The 19,822-nt window shown below is 51.0% G+C and overlaps 4 non-coding genes across 4 annotated transcripts; all 4 read right to left on the bottom strand.

Moving 5' to 3' along the window:
- Window positions 1-1,318: 1,318 nt before the first annotated feature.
- trnal-cag (transfer RNA leucine (anticodon CAG)) lies at window positions 1,319-1,391 on the bottom strand. The gene has a single exon. It is a non-coding gene; the product is annotated as a tRNA-Leu (tRNA).
- Window positions 1,392-6,276: 4,885 nt separating this feature from the next.
- On the bottom strand, window positions 6,277-6,349 carry trnal-cag (transfer RNA leucine (anticodon CAG)). Its single transcript has one exon. It is a non-coding gene; the product is annotated as a tRNA-Leu (tRNA).
- An 8,605-nt stretch (window positions 6,350-14,954) lies between these two features.
- Window positions 14,955-15,027, bottom strand: trnal-cag (transfer RNA leucine (anticodon CAG)). The gene has a single exon. It is a non-coding gene; the product is annotated as a tRNA-Leu (tRNA).
- Window positions 15,028-18,673: 3,646 nt separating this feature from the next.
- On the bottom strand, window positions 18,674-18,746 carry trnal-cag (transfer RNA leucine (anticodon CAG)). Its single transcript has one exon. It is a non-coding gene; the product is annotated as a tRNA-Leu (tRNA).
- Between the last annotated feature and the right edge of the window lie 1,076 nt (window positions 18,747-19,822).

Genomic DNA, 19,822 nt, shown 5'->3' with positions numbered 1-19,822 from the left:
GCTGTCGCAGCAAAACTTTCCGATTTTTGCATGAATGCAGCTGAAATGAAAGAAGGAAAAACTTCTATGCAAGTATCAACGCCTTCTCTAAGGATCAAACTCAGGACCTTCAGATTCTGAGACTGACACGCTGCCTACTGCGCTAAGAAGACACTTGTCAGCTGAGTAACTGGAGAATGTGACCAACTATGTTCGCTTCCGTGGCATCCAAAGCCAGAATGCAAAGATTGCAAAAATGCTCGAGCCAGGTAGGAGCCGAACCTGCAATCTTCTAATCCGTAGTCAGACGCGTTATCCATTGCGCCGCCGGCCCAGGCTGTGAAAAATAGCTGCGACATCAGGAAGTACACAGGACGGGCAGCATTGAAAGGCATGCGGCAGAGAATCACCAAAGATAGGCACCTCTGCCGCTTCCCTTCGATTGACAGGTGGGGAGCGGAGCAGTGCAGTCGAAAACAAAGCAAAGCAAAGTCGTCCTTAGGTGGTTGGTTGCACTCCGTCTTGAAGCAGTGCGCATTCTTTTGAAGTAAGTATGTGCGTGGTAAGTGGCAATTCGCTAAAGGCAGAGCTCATAATATGACGAGCAGTTTGCAGCTGAACATGTTGCAGCTGAGGCACAGGACAGTGCCTTCGCCGTTTTGCTTGAACACTTGCATGTGTGTGTCAGCAGGGAGTGCCTTTGAGCAGCAATGCATGTAAAGAGCCAGCACTTTCTTTCAGGCAAAGCCTCAGGCAATAGAAGTCATCTGTCCATCAGTCAGAAAGGGCTTTCGCCTGCTCCCTCTCGCTCGTGGCGGCTGCGACGTTGCGCTCAAGTCGCTTCCCTTGCGCAGGCTCGAGCTCTTCTCGGCGTCTTTCACCATATCCATGGCTTCCAGTCCTGCCCTTGCTCGCCTGCTATTGCTCAGTAACGTCGATTGGAGCAAAGCATTGAAAGTGTTCAGTGAGCAGGCCAACCTGAAGCAGGAGATTTCTGCTGGTCGTGGAATAGCGAGGAGGCAAGTGATAAGGGGCTAGTCAGATGCAAACTGGGAGCTAATGCCAGACATGAATGGGGAATTAGCTCAAATGGTAGAGCGCTCGCTTTGCATGTGAGAGGTAGCGGGATCAATGCCCGCATTCTCCACTTTTCTTTTGGCTCGGGTAATTGTTCAGACGCAAGAGTTGTGTCAGGTGTGGTGTGAGCCCATCTGCTTCTGAAGGTCACCGCAGGCTGAGGGACATCAAATCCTTTGGTGTGCTGTCGCAGCAAAACTTTCCGATTTTTGCATGAATGCAGCTGAAATGAAAGAAGGAAAAACTTCTATGCAAGTATCAATGCCTTCTCTAAGGATCGAACTCAGGACCTTCAGATTCTGAGACTGACACGCTGCCTACTGCGCTAAGAAGACACTTGCCAGCTTAGTAACTGGAGAATGTGACCAACTATGTTCGCTTCCGTGGCATCCAAAGCCAGAATGCAAAGATTGCAAAAATGCTCGAGCCAGGTAGGAGCCGAACCTGCAATCTTCTAATCCGTAGTCAGACGCGTTATCCATTGCACCGCCGGCCCAGGCTGTGAAAAATAGCTGCGACATCAGGAAGTACACAGGACGGGCAGCATTGAAAGGCATGCGGCAGAGAATCACCAAAGATAGGCACCTCTGCCGCTTCCCTTCGATTGACAGGTGGGGAGCGGAGCAGTGCAGTCGAAAACAAAGCAAAGCAAAGTCGTCCTTAGGTGGTTGGTTGCACTCCGTCTTGAAGCAGTGCGCATTCTTTTGAAGTAAGTATGTGCGTGGTAAGTGGCAATTCGCTAAAGGCAGAGCTCATAATATGACGAGCAGTTTGCAGCTGAACATGTTGCAGCTGAGGCACAGGACAGTGCCTTCGCCGTTTTGCTTGAACACTTGCATGTGTGTGTCAGCAGGGAGTGCCTTTGAGCAGCAATGCATGTAAAGAGCCAGCACTTTCTTTCAGGCAAAGCCTCAGGCAATAGAAGTCATCTGTCCATCAGTCAGAAAGGGCTTTCGCCTGCTCCCTCTCGCTCGTGGCGGCTGCGACGTTGCGCTCAAGTCGCTTCCCTTGCGCAGGCTCGAGCTCTTCTCGGCGTCTTTCACCATATCCATGGCTTCCAGTCCTGCCCTTGCTCGCCTGCTATTGCTCAGTAACGTCGATTGGAGCAAAGCATTGAAAGTGTTCAGTGAGCAGGCCAACCTGAAGCAGGAGATTTCTGCTGGTCGTGGAATAGCGAGGAGGCAAGTGATAAGGGGCTAGTCAGATGCAAACTGGGAGCTAATGCCAGACGTGAATGGGGAATTAGCTCAAATGGTAGAGCGCTCGCTTTGCATGTGAGAGGTAGCGGGATCAATGCCCGCATTCTCCACTTTTCTTTTGGCTCGGGTAATTGTTCAGACGCAAGAGTTGTGTCAGGTGTGGTGTGAGCCCATCTGCTTCTGAAGGTCACCGCAGGTTGAGGGACATCAAATCCTTTGGTGTGCTGTCTCAGCAAAACTTTCCGATTTTTGCATGAATGCAGCTGAAATGAAAGAAGGAAAAACTTCTATGCAAGTATCAACGCCTTCTCTAAGGATCGAACTCAGGACCTTCAGATTATGAGACTGACACGCTGCCTACTGCACTAAGAAGACACTTGCCAGCTTAGTAACTGGAGAATGTGACCAACTATGTTCGCTTCCGTGGCATCCAAAGCCAGAATGCAAAGATTGCAAAAATGCTCGAGCCAGGTAGGAGCCGAACCTGCAATCTTCTAATCCGTAGTCAGACGCGGTATCCATTGCGCCGCCGGCCCAGGCTGTGAAAAATAGCTGCGACATCAGGAAGTACACAAGACGGGCAGCATTGAAAGGCATGCGGCAGAGAATCACCAAAGATAGGCACCTCTGCCGCTTCCCTTCGATTGACAGGTGGGGAGCGGAGCAGTGCAGTCGAAAACAAAGCAAAGCAAAGTCGTCCTTAGGTGGTTGGTTGCACTCCGTCTTGAAGCAGTGCGCATTCTTTTGAAGTAAGTATGTGCGTGGTAAGTGGCAATTCGCTAAAGGCAGAGCTCATAATATGACGAGCAGTTTTCAGCTGAACATGTTGCAGCTGAGGCACAGGACAGTGCCTTCGCCGTTTTGCTTGAACACTTGCATGTGTGTGTCAGCAGGGAGTGCCTTTGAGCAGCAATGCATGTAAAGAGCCAGCACTTTCTTTCAGGCAAAGCCTCAGGCAATAGAAGTCATCTGTCCATCAGTCAGAAAGGGCTCTCGCCTGCTCCCTCTCGCTCGTGGCGGCTGCGACGTTGCGCTCAAGTCGCTTCCCTTGCGCAGGCTCGAGCTCTTCTCGGCGTCTTTCACCATATCCATGGCTTCCAGTCCTGCCCTTGCTCGCCTGCTATTTGCTCAGTAACGTCGATTGGAGCAAAGCATTGAAAGTGTTCAGTGAGCAGGCCAACCTGAAGCAGGAGATTTCTGCTGGTCGTGGAATAGCGAGGAGGCAAGTGATAAGGGGCTAGTCAGATGCAAACTGGGAGCTAATGCCAGACGTGAATGGGGAATTAGCTCAAATGGTAGAGCGCTCGCTTTGCATGTGAGAGGTAGCGGGATCAATGCCCGCATTCTCCACTTTTCTTTTGGCTCGGGTAATTGTTCAGACGCAAGAGTTGTGTCAGGTGTGGTGTGAGCCCATCTGCTTCTGAAGGTCACCGCAGGCTGAGGGACATCAAATCCTTTGGTGTGCTGTCGCAGCAAAACTTTCCGATTTTTGCATGAATGCAGCTGAAATGAAAGAAGGAAAAACTTCTATGCAAGTATCAACGCCTTCTCTAAGGATCAAACTCAGGACCTTCAGATTATGAGACTGACACGCTGCCTACTGCGCTAAGAAGACACTTGTCAGCTGAGTAACTGGAGAATGTGACCAACTATGTTCGCTTCCGTGGCATCCAAAGCCAGAATGCAAAGATTGCAAAAATGCTCGAGCCAGGTAGGAGCCGAACCTGCAATCTTCTAATCCGTAGTCAGACGCGTTATCCATTGCGCCGCCGGCCCAGGCTGTGAAAAATAGCTGCGACATCAGGAAGTACACAGGACGGGCAGCATTGAAAGGCATGCGGCAGAGAATCACCAAAGATAGGCACCTCTGCCGCTTCCCTTCGATTGACAGGTGGGGAGCGGAGCAGTGCAGTCGAAAACAAAGCAAAGCAAAGTCGTCCTTAGGTGGTTGGTTGCACTCCGTCTTGAAGCAGTGCGCATTCTTTTGAAGTAAGTATGTGCGTGGTAAGTGGCAATTCGCTAAAGGCAGAGCTCATAATATGACGAGCAGTTTGCAGCTGAACATGTTGCAGCTGAGGCACAGGACAGTGCCTTCGCCGTTTTGCTTGAACACTTGCATGTGTGTGTCAGCAGGGAGTGCCTTTGAGCAGCAATGCATGTAAAGAGCCAGCACTTTCTTTCAGGCAAAGCCTCAGGCAATAGAAGTCATCTGTCCATCAGTCAGAAAGGGCTCTCGCCTGCTCCCTCTCGCTCGTGGCGGCTGCGACGTTGCGCTCAAGTCGCTTCCCTTGCGCAGGCTCGAGCTCTTCTCGGCGTCTTTCACCATATCCATGGCTTCCAGTCCTGCCCTTGCTCGCCTGCTATTTGCTCAGTAACGTCGATTGGAGCAAAGCATTGAAAGTGTTCAGTGAGCAGGCCAACCTGAAGCAGGAGATTTCTGCTGGTCGTGGAATAGCGAGGAGGCAAGTGATAAGGGGCTAGTCAGATGCAAACTGGGAGCTAATGCCAGACGTGAATGGGGAATTAGCTCAAATGGTAGAGCGCTCGCTTTGCATGTGAGAGGTAGCGGGATCAATGCCCGCATTCTCCACTTTTCTTTTGGCTCGGGTAATTGTTCAGACGCAAGAGTTGTGTCAGGTGTGGTGTGAGCCCATCTGCTTCTGAAGGTCACCGCAGGTTGAGGGACATCAAATCCTTTGGTGTGCTGTCTCAGCAAAACTTTCCGATTTTTGCATGAATGCAGCTGAAATGAAAGAAGGAAAAACTTCTATGCAAGTATCAACGCCTTCTCTAAGGATCAAACTCAGGACCTTCAGATTATGAGACTGACACGCTGCCTACTGCACTAAGAAGACACTTGCCAGCTTAGTAACTGGAGAATGTGACCAACTATGTTCGCTTCCGTGGCATCCAAAGCCAGAATGCAAAGATTGCAAAAATGCTCGAGCCAGGTAGGAGCCGAACCTGCAATCTTCTAATCCGTAGTCAGACGCGGTATCCATTGCGCCGCCGGCCCAGGCTGTGAAAAATAGCTGCGACATCAGGAAGTACACAAGACGGGCAGCATTGAAAGGCATGCGGCAGAGAATCACCAAAGATAGGCACCTCTGCCGCTTCCCTTCGATTGACAGGTGGGGAGCGGAGCAGTGCAGTCGAAAACAAAGCAAAGCAAAGTCGTCCTTAGGTGGTTGGTTGCACTCCGTCTTGAAGCAGTGCGCATTCTTTTGAAGTAAGTATGTGCGTGGTAAGTGGCAATTCGCTAAAGGCAGAGCTCATAATATGACGAGCAGTTTGCAGCTGAACATGTTGCAGCTGAGGCACAGGACAGTGCCTTCGCCGTTTTGCTTGAACACTTGCATGTGTGTGTCAGCAGGGAGTGCCTTTGAGCAGCAATGCATGTAAAGAGCCAGCACTTTCTTTCAGGCAAAGCCTCAGGCAATAGAAGTCATCTGTCCATCAGTCAGAAAGGGCTTTCGCCTGCTCCCTCTCGCTCGTGGCGGCTGCGACGTTGCGCTCAAGTCGCTTCCCTTGCGCAGGCTCGAGCTCTTCTCGGCGTCTTTCACCATATCCATGGCTTCCAGTCCTGCCCTTGCTCGCCTGCTATTGCTCAGTAACGTCGATTGGAGCAAAGCATTGAAAGTGTTCAGTGAGCAGGCCAACCTGAAGCAGGAGATTTCTGCTGGTCGTGGAATAGCGAGGAGGCAAGTGATAAGGGGCTAGTCAGATGCAAACTGGGAGCTAATACCAGACATGAATGGGGAATTAGCTCAAATGGTAGAGCGCTCGCTTTGCATGTGAGAGGTAGCGGGATCAATGCCCGCATTCTCCACTTTTCTTTTGGCTCGGGTAATTGTTCAGACGCAAGAGTTGTGTCAGGTGTGGTGTGAGCCCATCTGCTTCTGAAGGTCACCGCAGGCTGAGGGACATCAAATCCTTTGGTGTGCTGTCGCAGCAAAACTTTCCGATTTTTGCATGAATGCAGCTGAAATGAAAGAAGGAAAAACTTCTATGCAAGTATCAATGCCTTCTCTAAGGATCGAACTCAGGACCTTCAGATTCTGAGACTGACACGCTGCCTACTGCGCTAAGAAGACACTTGCCAGCTTAGTAACTGGAGAATGTGACCAACTATGTTCGCTTCCGTGGCATCCAAAGCCAGAATGCAAAGATTGCAAAAATGCTCGAGCCAGGTAGGAGCCGAACCTGCAATCTTCTAATCCGTAGTCAGACGCGTTATCCATTGCACCGCCGGCCCAGGCTGTGAAAAATAGCTGCGACATCAGGAAGTACACAGGACGGGCAGCATTGAAAGGCACGCGGCAGAGAATCACCAAAGATAGGCACCTCTGCCGCTTCCCTTCGATTGACAGGTGGGGAGCGGAGCAGTGCAGTCGAAAACAAAGCAAAGCAAAGTCGTCCTTAGGTGGTTGGTTGCACTCCGTCTTGAAGCAGTGCGCATTCTTTTGAAGTAAGTATGTGCGTGGTAAGTGGCAATTCGCTAAAGGCAGAGCTCATAATATGACGAGCAGTTTTCAGCTGAACATGTTGCAGCTGAGGCACAGGACAGTGCCTTCGCCGTTTTGCTTGAACACTTGCATGTGTGTGTCAGCAGGGAGTGCCTTTGAGCAGCAATGCATGTAAAGAGCCAGCACTTTCTTTCAGGCAAAGCCTCAGGCAATAGAAGTCATCTGTCCATCAGTCAGAAAGGGCTCTCGCCTGCTCCCTCTCGCTCGTGGCGGCTGCGACGTTGCGCTCAAGTCGCTTCCCTTGCGCAGGCTCGAGCTCTTCTCGGCGTCTTTCACCATATCCATGGCTTCCAGTCCTGCCCTTGCTCGCCTGCTATTTGCTCAGTAACGTCGATTGGAGCAAAGCATTGAAAGTGTTCAGTGAGCAGGCCAACCTGAAGCAGGAGATTTCTGCTGGTCGTGGAATAGCGAGGAGGCAAGTGATAAGGGGCTAGTCAGATGCAAACTGGGAGCTAATGCCAGACGTGAATGGGGAATTAGCTCAAATGGTAGAGCGCTCGCTTTGCATGTGAGAGGTAGCGGGATCAATGCCCGCATTCTCCACTTTTCTTTTGGCTCGGGTAATTGTTCAGACGCAAGAGTTGTGTCAGGTGTGGTGTGAGCCCATCTGCTTCTGAAGGTCACCGCAGGCTGAGGGACATCAAATCCTTTGGTGTGCTGTCGCAGCAAAACTTTCTGATTTTTGCATGAATGCAGCTGAAATGAAAGAAGGAAAAACTTCTATGCAAGTATCAACGCCTTCTCTAAGGATCAAACTCAGGACCTTCAGATTATGAGACTGACACGCTGCCTACTGCGCTAAGAAGACACTTGTCAGCTGAGTAACTGGAGAATGTGACCAACTATGTTCGCTTCCGTGGCATCCAAAGCCAGAATGCAAAGATTGCAAAAATGCTCGAGCCAGGTAGGAGCCGAACCTGCAATCTTCTAATCCGTAGTCAGACGCGTTATCCATTGCGCCGCCGGCCCAGGCTGTGAAAAATAGCTGCGACATCAGGAAGTACACAGGACGGGCAGCATTGAAAGGCATGCGGCAGAGAATCACCAAAGATAGGCACCTCTGCCGCTTCCCTTCGATTGACAGGTGGGGAGCGGAGCAGTGCAGTCGAAAACAAAGCAAAGCAAAGTCGTCCTTAGGTGGCTGGTTGCACTCCGTCTTGAAGCAGTGCGCATTCTTTTGAAGTAAGTATGTGCGTGGTAAGTGGCAATTCGCTAAAGGCAGAGCTCATAATATGACGAGCAGTTTGCAGCTGAACATGTTGCAGCTGAGGCACAGGACAGTGCCTTCGCCGTTTTGCTTGAACACTTGCATGTGTGTGTCAGCAGGGAGTGCCTTTGAGCAGCAATGCATGTAAAGAGCCAGCACTTTCTTTCAGGCAAAGCCTCAGGCAATAGAAGTCATCTGTCCATCAGTCAGAAAGGGCTCTCGCCTGCTCCCTCTCGCTCGTGGCGGCTGCGACGTTGCGCTCAAGTCGCTTCCCTTGCGCAGGCTCGAGCTCTTCTCGGCGTCTTTCACCATATCCATGGCTTCCAGTCCTGCCCTTGCTCGCCTGCTATTTGCTCAGTAACGTCGATTGGAGCAAAGCATTGAAAGTGTTCAGTGAGCAGGCCAACCTGAAGCAGGAGATTTCTGCTGGTCGTGGAATAGCGAGGAGGCAAGTGATAAGGGGCTAGTCAGATGCAAACTGGGAGCTAATGCCAGACGTGAATGGGGAATTAGCTCAAATGGTAGAGCGCTCGCTTTGCATGTGAGAGGTAGCGGGATCAATGCCCGCATTCTCCACTTTTCTTTTGGCTCGGGTAATTGTTCAGACGCAAGAGTTGTGTCAGGTGTGGTGTGAGCCCATCTGCTTCTGAAGGTCACCGCAGGCTGAGGGACATCAAATCCTTTGGTGTGCTGTCGCAGCAAAACTTTCCGATTTTTGCATGAATGCAGCTGAAATGAAAGAAGGAAAAACTTCTATGCAAGTATCAACGCCTTCTCTAAGGATCAAACTCAGGACCTTCAGATTATGAGACTGACACGCTGCCTACTGCGCTAAGAAGACACTTGTCAGCTGAGTAACTGGAGAATGTGACCAACTATGTTCGCTTCCGTGGCATCCAAAGCCAGAATGCAAAGATTGCAAAAATGCTCGAGCCAGGTAGGAGCCGAACCTGCAATCTTCTAATCCGTAGTCAGACGCGTTATCCATTGCGCCGCCGGCCCAGGCTGTGAAAAATAGCTGCGACATCAGGAAGTACACAGGACGGGCAGCATTGAAAGGCATGCGGCAGAGAATCACCAAAGATAGGCACCTCTGCCGCTTCCCTTCGATTGACAGGTGGGGAGCGGAGCAGTGCAGTCGAAAACAAAGCAAAGCAAAGTCGTCCTTAGGTGGTTGGTTGCACTCCGTCTTGAAGCAGTGCGCATTCTTTTGAAGTAAGTATGTGCGTGGTAAGTGGCAATTCGCTAAAGGCAGAGCTCATAATATGACGAGCAGTTTTCAGCTGAACATGTTGCAGCTGAGGCACAGGACAGTGCCTTCGCCGTTTTGCTTGAACACTTGCATGTGTGTGTCAGCAGGGAGTGCCTTTGAGCAGCAATGCATGTAAAGAGCCAGCACTTTCTTTCAGGCAAAGCCTCAGGCAATAGAAGTCATCTGTCCATCAGTCAGAAAGGGCTCTCGCCTGCTCCCTCTCGCTCGTGGCGGCTGCGACGTTGCGCTCAAGTCGCTTCCCTTGCGCAGGCTCGAGCTCTTCTCGGCGTCTTTCACCATATCCATGGCTTCCAGTCCTGCCCTTGCTCGCCTGCTATTTGCTCAGTAACGTCGATTGGAGCAAAGCATTGAAAGTGTTCAGTGAGCAGGCCAACCTGAAGCAGGAGATTTCTGCTGGTCGTGGAATAGCGAGGAGGCAAGTGATAAGGGGCTAGTCAGATGCAAACTGGGAGCTAATGCCAGACGTGAATGGGGAATTAGCTCAAATGGTAGAGCGCTCGCTTTGCATGTGAGAGGTAGCGGGATCAATGCCCGCATTCTCCACTTTTCTTTTGGCTCGGGTAATTGTTCAGACGCAAGAGTTGTGTCAGGTGTGGTGTGAGCCCATCTGCTTCTGAAGGTCACCGCAGGCTGAGGGACATCAAATCCTTTGGTGTGCTGTCGCAGCAAAACTTTCCGATTTTTGCATGAATGCAGCTGAAATGAAAGAAGGAAAAACTTCTATGCAAGTATCAACGCCTTCTCTAAGGATCAAACTCAGGACCTTCAGATTATGAGACTGACACGCTGCCTACTGCGCTAAGAAGACACTTGTCAGCTGAGTAACTGGAGAATGTGACCAACTATGTTCGCTTCCGTGGCATCCAAAGCCAGAATGCAAAGATTGCAAAAATGCTCGAGCCAGGTAGGAGCCGAACCTGCAATCTTCTAATCCGTAGTCAGACGCGTTATCCATTGCGCCGCCGGCCCAGGCTGTGAAAAATAGCTGCGACATCAGGAAGTACACAGGACGGGCAGCATTGAAAGGCATGCGGCAGAGAATCACCAAAGATAGGCACCTCTGCCGCTTCCCTTCGATTGACAGGTGGGGAGCGGAGCAGTGCAGTCGAAAACAAAGCAAAGCAAAGTCGTCCTTAGGTGGTTGGTTGCACTCCGTCTTGAAGCAGTGCGCATTCTTTTGAAGTAAGTATGTGCGTGGTAAGTGGCAATTCGCTAAAGGCAGAGCTCATAATATGACGAGCAGTTTTCAGCTGAACATGTTGCAGCTGAGGCACAGGACAGTGCCTTCGCCGTTTTGCTTGAACACTTGCATGTGTGTGTCAGCAGGGAGTGCCTTTGAGCAGCAATGCATGTAAAGAGCCAGCACTTTCTTTCAGGCAAAGCCTCAGGCAATAGAAGTCATCTGTCCATCAGTCAGAAAGGGCTCTCGCCTGCTCCCTCTCGCTCGTGGCGGCTGCGACGTTGCGCTCAAGTCGCTTCCCTTGCGCAGGCTCGAGCTCTTCTCGGCGTCTTTCACCATATCCATGGCTTCCAGTCCTGCCCTTGCTCGCCTGCTATTTGCTCAGTAACGTCGATTGGAGCAAAGCATTGAAAGTGTTCAGTGAGCAGGCCAACCTGAAGCAGGAGATTTCTGCTGGTCGTGGAATAGCGAGGAGGCAAGTGATAAGGGGCTAGTCAGATGCAAACTGGGAGCTAATGCCAGACGTGAATGGGGAATTAGCTCAAATGGTAGAGCGCTCGCTTTGCATGTGAGAGGTAGCGGGATCAATGCCCGCATTCTCCACTTTTCTTTTGGCTCGGGTAATTGTTCAGACGCAAGAGTTGTGTCAGGTGTGGTGTGAGCCCATCTGCTTCTGAAGGTCACCGCAGGCTGAGGGACATCAAATCCTTTGGTGTGCTGTCGCAGCAAAACTTTCCGATTTTTGCATGAATGCAGCTGAAATGAAAGAAGGAAAAACTTCTATGCAAGTATCAACGCCTTCTCTAAGGATCAAACTCAGGACCTTCAGATTATGAGACTGACACGCTGCCTACTGCGCTAAGAAGACACTTGTCAGCTGAGTAACTGGAGAATGTGACCAACTATGTTCGCTTCCGTGGCATCCAAAGCCAGAATGCAAAGATTGCAAAAATGCTCGAGCCAGGTAGGAGCCGAACCTGCAATCTTCTAATCCGTAGTCAGACGCGTTATCCATTGCGCCGCCGGCCCAGGCTGTGAAAAATAGCTGCGACATCAGGAAGTACACAGGACGGGCAGCATTGAAAGGCATGCGGCAGAGAATCACCAAAGATAGGCACCTCTGCCGCTTCCCTTCGATTGACAGGTGGGGAGCGGAGCAGTGCAGTCGAAAACAAAGCAAAGCAAAGTCGTCCTTAGGTGGTTGGTTGCACTCCGTCTTGAAGCAGTGCGCATTCTTTTGAAGTAAGTATGTGCGTGGTAAGTGGCAATTCGCTAAAGGCAGAGCTCATAATATGACGAGCAGTTTTCAGCTGAACATGTTGCAGCTGAGGCACAGGACAGTGCCTTCGCCGTTTTGCTTGAACACTTGCATGTGTGTGTCAGCAGGGAGTGCCTTTGAGCAGCAATGCATGTAAAGAGCCAGCACTTTCTTTCAGGCAAAGCCTCAGGCAATAGAAGTCATCTGTCCATCAGTCAGAAAGGGCTCTCGCCTGCTCCCTCTCGCTCGTGGCGGCTGCGACGTTGCGCTCAAGTCGCTTCCCTTGCGCAGGCTCGAGCTCTTCTCGGCGTCTTTCACCATATCCATGGCTTCCAGTCCTGCCCTTGCTCGCCTGCTATTTGCTCAGTAACGTCGATTGGAGCAAAGCATTGAAACTGTTCAGTGAGCAGGCCAACCTGAAGCAGGAGATTTCTGCTGGTCGTGGAATAGCGAGGAGGCAAGTGATAAGGGGCTAGTCAGATGCAAACTGGGAGCTAATGCCAGACGTGAATGGGGAATTAGCTCAAATGGTAGAGCGCTCGCTTTGCATGTGAGAGGTAGCGGGATCAATGCCCGCATTCTCCACTTTTCTTTTGGCTCGGGTAATTGTTCAGACGCAAGAGTTGTGTCAGGTGTGGTGTGAGCCCATCTGCTTCTGAAGGTCACCGCAGGCTGAGGGACATCAAATCCTTTGGTGTGCTGTCGCAGCAAAACTTTCCGATTTTTGCATGAATGCAGCTGAAATGAAAGAAGGAAAAACTTCTATGCAAGTATCAACGCCTTCTCTAAGGATCAAACTCAGGACCTTCAGATTCTGAGACTGACACGCTGCCTTCTGCGCTAAGAAGACACTTGCCAGCTTAGTAACTGGAGAATGTGACCAACTGTGTTCGCTTCCGTGGCATCCAAAGCCAGAATGCAAAGATTGCAAAAATGCTCGAGCCAGGTAGGAGCCGAACCTGCAATCTTCTAATCCGTAGTCAGACGCGTTATCCATTGCGCCGCCGGCCCAGGCTGTGAAAAATAGCTGCGACATCAGGAAGTACACAGGACGGGCAGCATTGAAAGGCATGCGGCAGAGAATCACCAAAGATAGGCACCTCTGCCGCTTCCCTTCGATTGACAGGTGGGGAGCGGAGCAGTGCAGTCGAAAACAAAGCAAAGCAAAGTCGTCCTTAGGTGGTTGGTTGCACTCCGTCTTGAAGCAGTGCGCATTCTTTTGAAGTAAGTATGTGCGTGGTAAGTGGCAATTCGCTAAAGGCAGAGCTCATAATATGACGAGCAGTTTGCAGCTGAACATGTTGCAGCTGAGGCACAGGACAGTGCCTTCGCCGTTTTGCTTGAACACTTGCATGTGTGTGTCAGCAGGGAGTGCCTTTGAGCAGCAATGCATGTAAAGAGCCAGCACTTTCTTTCAGGCAAAGCCTCAGGCAATAGAAGTCATCTGTCCATCAGTCAGAAAGGGCTTTCGCCTGCTCCCTCTCGCTCGTGGCGGCTGCGACGTTGCGCTCAAGTCGCTTCCCTTGCGCAGGCTCGAGCTCTTCTCGGCGTCTTTCACCATATCCATGGCTTCCAGTCCTGCCCTTGCTCGCCTGCTATTGCTCAGTAACGTCGATTGGAGCAAAGCATTGAAAGTGTTCAGTGAGCAGGCCAACCTGAAGCAGGAGATTTCTGCTGGTCGTGGAATAGCGAGGAGGCAAGTGATAAGGGGCTAGTCAGATGCAAACTGGGAGCTAATGCCAGACGTGAATGGGGAATTAGCTCAAATGGTAGAGCGCTCGCTTTGCATGTGAGAGGTAGCGGGATCAATGCCCGCATTCTCCACTTTTCTTTTGGCTCGGGTAATTGTTCAGACGCAAGAGTTGTGTCAGGTGTGGTGTGAGCCCATCTGCTTCTGAAGGTCACCGCAGGTTGAGGGACATCAAATCCTTTGGTGTGCTGTCTCAGCAAAACTTTCCGATTTTTGCATGAATGCAGCTGAAATGAAAGAAGGAAAAACTTCTATGCAAGTATCAACGCCTTCTCTAAGGATCGAACTCAGGACCTTCAGATTATGAGACTGACACGCTGCCTACTGCACTAAGAAGACACTTGCCAGCTTAGTAACTGGAGAATGTGACCAACTATGTTCGCTTCCGTGGCATCCAAAGCCAGAATGCAAAGATTGCAAAAATGCTCGAGCCAGGTAGGAGCCGAACCTGCAATCTTCTAATCCGTAGTCAGACGCGGTATCCATTGCGCCGCCGGCCCAGGCTGTGAAAAATAGCTGCGACATCAGGAAGTACACAAGACGGGCAGCATTGAAAGGCATGCGGCAGAGAATCACCAAAGATAGGCACCTCTGCCGCTTCCCTTCGATTGACAGGTGGGGAGCGGAGCAGTGCAGTCGAAAACAAAGCAAAGCAAAGTCGTCCTTAGGTGGTTGGTTGCACTCCGTCTTGAAGCAGTGCGCATTCTTTTGAAGTAAGTATGTGCGTGGTAAGTGGCAATTCGCTAAAGGCAGAGCTCATAATATGACGAGCAGTTTGCAGCTGAACATGTTGCAGCTGAGGCACAGGACAGTGCCTTCGCCGTTTTGCTTGAACACTTGCATGTGTGTGTCAGCAGGGAGTGCCTTTGAGCAGCAATGCATGTAAAGAGCCAGCACTTTCTTTCAGGCAAAGCCTCAGGCAATAGAAGTCATCTGTCCATCAGTCAGAAAGGGCTTTCGCCTGCTCCCTCTCGCTCGTGGCGGCTGCGACGTTGCGCTCAAGTCGCTTCCCTTGCGCAGGCTCGAGCTCTTCTCGGCGTCTTTCACCATATCCATGGCTTCCAGTCCTGCCCTTGCTCGCCTGCTATTGCTCAGTAACGTCGATTGGAGCAAAGCATTGAAAGTGTTCAGTGAGCAGGCCAACCTGAAGCAGGAGATTTCTGCTGGTCGTGGAATAGCGAGGAGGCAAGTGATAAGGGGCTAGTCAGATGCAAACTGGGAGCTAATACCAGACATGAATGGGGAATTAGCTCAAATGGTAGAGCGCTCGCTTTGCATGTGAGAGGTAGCGGGATCAATGCCCGCATTCTCCACTTTTCTTTTGGCTCGGGTAATTGTTCAGACGCAAGAGTTGTGTCAGGTGTGGTGTGAGCCCATCTGCTTCTGAAGGTCACCGCAGGCTGAGGGACATCAAATCCTTTGGTGTGCTGTCGCAGCAAAACTTTCCGATTTTTGCATGAATGCAGCTGAAATGAAAGAAGGAAAAACTTCTATGCAAGTATCAATGCCTTCTCTAAGGATCGAACTCAGGACCTTCAGATTCTGAGACTGACACGCTGCCTACTGCGCTAAGAAGACACTTGCCAGCTTAGTAACTGGAGAATGTGACCAACTATGTTCGCTTCCGTGGCATCCAAAGCCAGAATGCAAAGATTGCAAAAATGCTCGAGCCAGGTAGGAGCCGAACCTGCAATCTTCTAATCCGTAGTCAGACGCGTTATCCATTGCACCGCCGGCCCAGGCTGTGAAAAATAGCTGCGACATCAGGAAGTACACAGGACGGGCAGCATTGAAAGGCACGCGGCAGAGAATCACCAAAGATAGGCACCTCTGCCGCTTCCCTTCGATTGACAGGTGGGGAGCGGAGCAGTGCAGTCGAAAACAAAGCAAAGCAAAGTCGTCCTTAGGTGGTTGGTTGCACTCCGTCTTGAAGCAGTGCGCATTCTTTTGAAGTAAGTATGTGCGTGGTAAGTGGCAATTCGCTAAAGGCAGAGCTCATAATATGACGAGCAGTTTTCAGCTGAACATGTTGCAGCTGAGGCACAGGACAGTGCCTTCGCCGTTTTGCTTGAACACTTGCATGTGTGTGTCAGCAGGGAGTGCCTTTGAGCAGCAATGCATGTAAAGAGCCAGCACTTTCTTTCAGGCAAAGCCTCAGGCAATAGAAGTCATCTGTCCATCAGTCAGAAAGGGCTCTCGCCTGCTCCCTCTCGCTCGTGGCGGCTGCGACGTTGCGCTCAAGTCGCTTCCCTTGCGCAGGCTCGAGCTCTTCTCGGCGTCTTTCACCATATCCATGGCTTCCAGTCCTGCCCTTGCTCGCCTGCTATTTGCTCAGTAACGTCGATTGGAGCAAAGCATTGAAAGTGTTCAGTGAGCAGGCCAACCTGAAGCAGGAGATTTCTGCTGGTCGTGGAATAGCGAGGAGGCAAGTGATAAGGGGCTAGTCAGATGCAAACTGGGAGCTAATGCCAGACGTGAATGGGGAATTAGCTCAAATGGTAGAGCGCTCGCTTTGCATGTGAGAGGTAGCGGGATCAATGCCCGCATTCTCCACTTTTCTTTTGGCTCGGGTAATTGTTCAGACGCAAGAGTTGTGTCAGGTGTGGTGTGAGCCCATCTGCTTCTGAAGGTCACCGCAGGCTGAGGGACATCAAATCCTTTGGTGTGCTGTCGCAGCAAAACTTTCCGATTTTTGCATGAATGCAGCTGAAATGAAAGAAGGAAAAACTTCTATGCAAGTATCAACGCCTTCTCTAAGGATCAAACTCAGGACCTTCAGATTATGAGACTGACACGCTGCCTACTGCGCTAAGAAGACACTTGTCAGCTGAGTAACTGGAGAATGTGACCAACTATGTTCGCTTCCGTGGCATCCAAAGCCAGAATGCAAAGATTGCAAAAATGCTCGAGCCAGGTAGGAGCCGAACCTGCAATCTTCTAATCCGTAGTCAGACGCGTTATCCATTGCGCCGCCGGCCCAGGCTGTGAAAAATAGCTGCGACATCAGGAAGTACACAGGACGGGCAGCATTGAAAGGCATGCGGCAGAGAATCACCAAAGATAGGCACCTCTGCCGCTTCCCTTCGATTGACAGGTGGGGAGCGGAGCAGTGCAGTCGAAAACAAAGCAAAGCAAAGTCGTCCTTAGGTGGTTGGTTGCACTCCGTCTTGAAGCAGTGCGCATTCTTTTGAAGTAAGTATGTGCGTGGTAAGTGGCAATTCGCTAAAGGCAGAGCTCATAATATGACGAGCAGTTTGCAGCTGAACATGTTGCAGCTGAGGCACAGGACAGTGCCTTCGCCGTTTTGCTTGAACACTTGCATGTGTGTGTCAGCAGGGAGTGCCTTTGAGCAGCAATGCATGTAAAGAGCCAGCACTTTCTTTCAGGCAAAGCCTCAGGCAATAGAAGTCATCTGTCCATCAGTCAGAAAGGGCTCTCGCCTGCTCCCTCTCGCTCGTGGCGGCTGCGACGTTGCGCTCAAGTCGCTTCCCTTGCGCAGGCTCGAGCTCTTCTCGGCGTCTTTCACCATATCCATGGCTTCCAGTCCTGCCCTTGCTCGCCTGCTATTTGCTCAGTAACGTCGATTGGAGCAAAGCATTGAAAGTGTTCAGTGAGCAGGCCAACCTGAAGCAGGAGATTTCTGCTGGTCGTGGAATAGCGAGGAGGCAAGTGATAAGGGGCTAGTCAGATGCAAACTGGGAGCTAATGCCAGACGTGAATGGGGAATTAGCTCAAATGGTAGAGCGCTCGCTTTGCATGTGAGAGGTAGCGGGATCAATGCCCGCATTCTCCACTTTTCTTTTGGCTCGGGTAATTGTTCAGACGCAAGAGTTGTGTCAGGTGTGGTGTGAGCCCATCTGCTTCTGAAGGTCACCGCAGGTTGAGGGACATCAAATCCTTTGGTGTGCTGTCTCAGCAAAACTTTCCGATTTTTGCATGAATGCAGCTGAAATGAAAGAAGGAAAAACTTCTATGCAAGTATCAACGCCTTCTCTAAGGATCGAACTCAGGACCTTCAGATTATGAGACTGACACGCTGCCTACTGCACTAAGAAGACACTTGCCAGCTTAGTAACTGGAGAATGTGACCAACTATGTTCGCTTCCGTGGCATCCAAAGCCAGAATGCAAAGATTGCAAAAATGCTCGAGCCAGGTAGGAGCCGAACCTGCAATCTTCTAATCCGTAGTCAGACGCGGTATCCATTGCGCCGCCGGCCCAGGCTGTGAAAAATAGCTGCGACATCAGGAAGTACACAAGACGGGCAGCATTGAAAGGCATGCGGCAGAGAATCACCAAAGATAGGCACCTCTGCCGCTTCCCTTCGATTGACAGGTGGGGAGCGGAGCAGTGCAGTCGAAAACAAAGCAAAGCAAAGTCGTCCTTAGGTGGTTGGTTGCACTCCGTCTTGAAGCAGTGCGCATTCTTTTGAAGTAAGTATGTGCGTGGTAAGTGGCAATTCGCTAAAGGCAGAGCTCATAATATGACGAGCAGTTTGCAGCTGAACATGTTGCAGCTGAGGCACAGGACAGTGCCTTCGCCGTTTTGCTTGAACACTTGCATGTGTGTGTCAGCAGGGAGTGCCTTTGAGCAGCAATGCATGTAAAGAGCCAGCACTTTCTTTCAGGCAAAGCCTCAGGCAATAGAAGTCATCTGTCCATCAGTCAGAAAGGGCTTTCGCCTGCTCCCTCTCGCTCGTGGCGGCTGCGACGTTGCGCTCAAGTCGCTTCCCTTGCGCAGGCTCGAGCTCTTCTCGGCGTCTTTCACCATATCCATGGCTTCCAGTCCTGCCCTTGCTCGCCTGCTATTGCTCAGTAACGTCGATTGGAGCAAAGCATTGAAAGTGTTCAGTGAGCAGGCCAACCTGAAGCAGGAGATTTCTGCTGGTCGTGGAATAGCGAGGAGGCAAGTGATAAGGGGCTAGTCAGATGCAAACTGGGAGCTAATACCAGACATGAATGGGGAATTAGCTCAAATGGTAGAGCGCTCGCTTTGCATGTGAGAGGTAGCGGGATCAATGCCCGCATTCTCCACTTTTCTTTTGGCTCGGGTAATTGTTCAGACGCAAGAGTTGTGTCAGGTGTGGTGTGAGCCCATCTGCTTCTGAAGGTCACCGCAGGCTGAGGGACATCAAATCCTTTGGTGTGCTGTCGCAGCAAAACTTTCCGATTTTTGCATGAATGCAGCTGAAATGAAAGAAGGAAAAACTTCTATGCAAGTATCAATGCCTTCTCTAAGGATCGAACTCAGGACCTTCAGATTCTGAGACTGACACGCTGCCTACTGCGCTAAGAAGACACTTGCCAGCTTAGTAACTGGAGAATGTGACCAACTATGTTCGCTTCCGTGGCATCCAAAGCCAGAATGCAAAGATTGCAAAAATGCTCGAGCCAGGTAGGAGCCGAACCTGCAATCTTCTAATCCGTAGTCAGACGCGTTATCCATTGCACCGCCGGCCCAGGCTGTGAAAAATAGCTGCGACATCAGGAAGTACACAGGACGGGCAGCATTGAAAGGCACGCGGCAGAGAATCACCAAAGATAGGCACCTCTGCCGCTTCCCTTCGATTGACAGGTGGGGAGCGGAGCAGTGCAGTCGAAAACAAAGCAAAGCAAAGTCGTCCTTAGGTGGTTGGTTGCACTCCGTCTTGAAGCAGTGCGCATTCTTTTGAAGTAAGTATGTGCGTGGTAAGTGGCAATTCGCTAAAGGCAGAGCTCATAATATGACGAGCAGTTTTCAGCTGAACATGTTGCAGCTGAGGCACAGGACAGTGCCTTCGCCGTTTTGCTTGAACACTTGCATGTGTGTGTCAGCAGGGAGTGCCTTTGAGCAGCAATGCATGTAAAGAGCCAGCACTTTCTTTCAGGCAAAGCCTCAGGCAATAGAAGTCATCTGTCCATCAGTCAGAAAGGGCTCTCGCCTGCTCCCTCTCGCTCGTGGCGGCTGCGACGTTGCGCTCAAGTCGCTTCCCTTGCGCAGGCTCGAGCTCTTCTCGGCGTCTTTCACCATATCCATGGCTTCCAGTCCTGCCCTTGCTCGCCTGCTATTTGCTCAGTAACGTCGATTGGAGCAAAGCATTGAAAGTGTTCAGTGAGCAGGCCAACCTGAAGCAGGAGATTTCTGCTGGTCGTGGAATAGCGAGGAGGCAAGTGATAAGGGGCTAGTCAGATGCAAACTGGGAGCTAATGCCAGACGTGAATGGGGAATTAGCTCAAATGGTAGAGCGCTCGCTTTGCATGTGAGAGGTAGCGGGATCAATGCCCGCATTCTCCACTTTTCTTTTGGCTCGGGTAATTGTTCAGACGCAAGAGTTGTGTCAGGTGTGGTGTGAGCCCATCTGCTTCTGAAGGTCACCGCAGGCTGAGGGACATCAA

This window comes from Pristiophorus japonicus, chromosome 1 (assembly GCF_044704955.1).
Source record: "Pristiophorus japonicus isolate sPriJap1 chromosome 1, sPriJap1.hap1, whole genome shotgun sequence".
In the NCBI taxonomy this organism is placed as follows: Eukaryota; Metazoa; Chordata; class Chondrichthyes; family Pristiophoridae; genus Pristiophorus; species Pristiophorus japonicus.
Note: the sequence above shows the minus strand (reverse complement) of the source record. Positions and strands in the feature narration are given on the sequence as shown.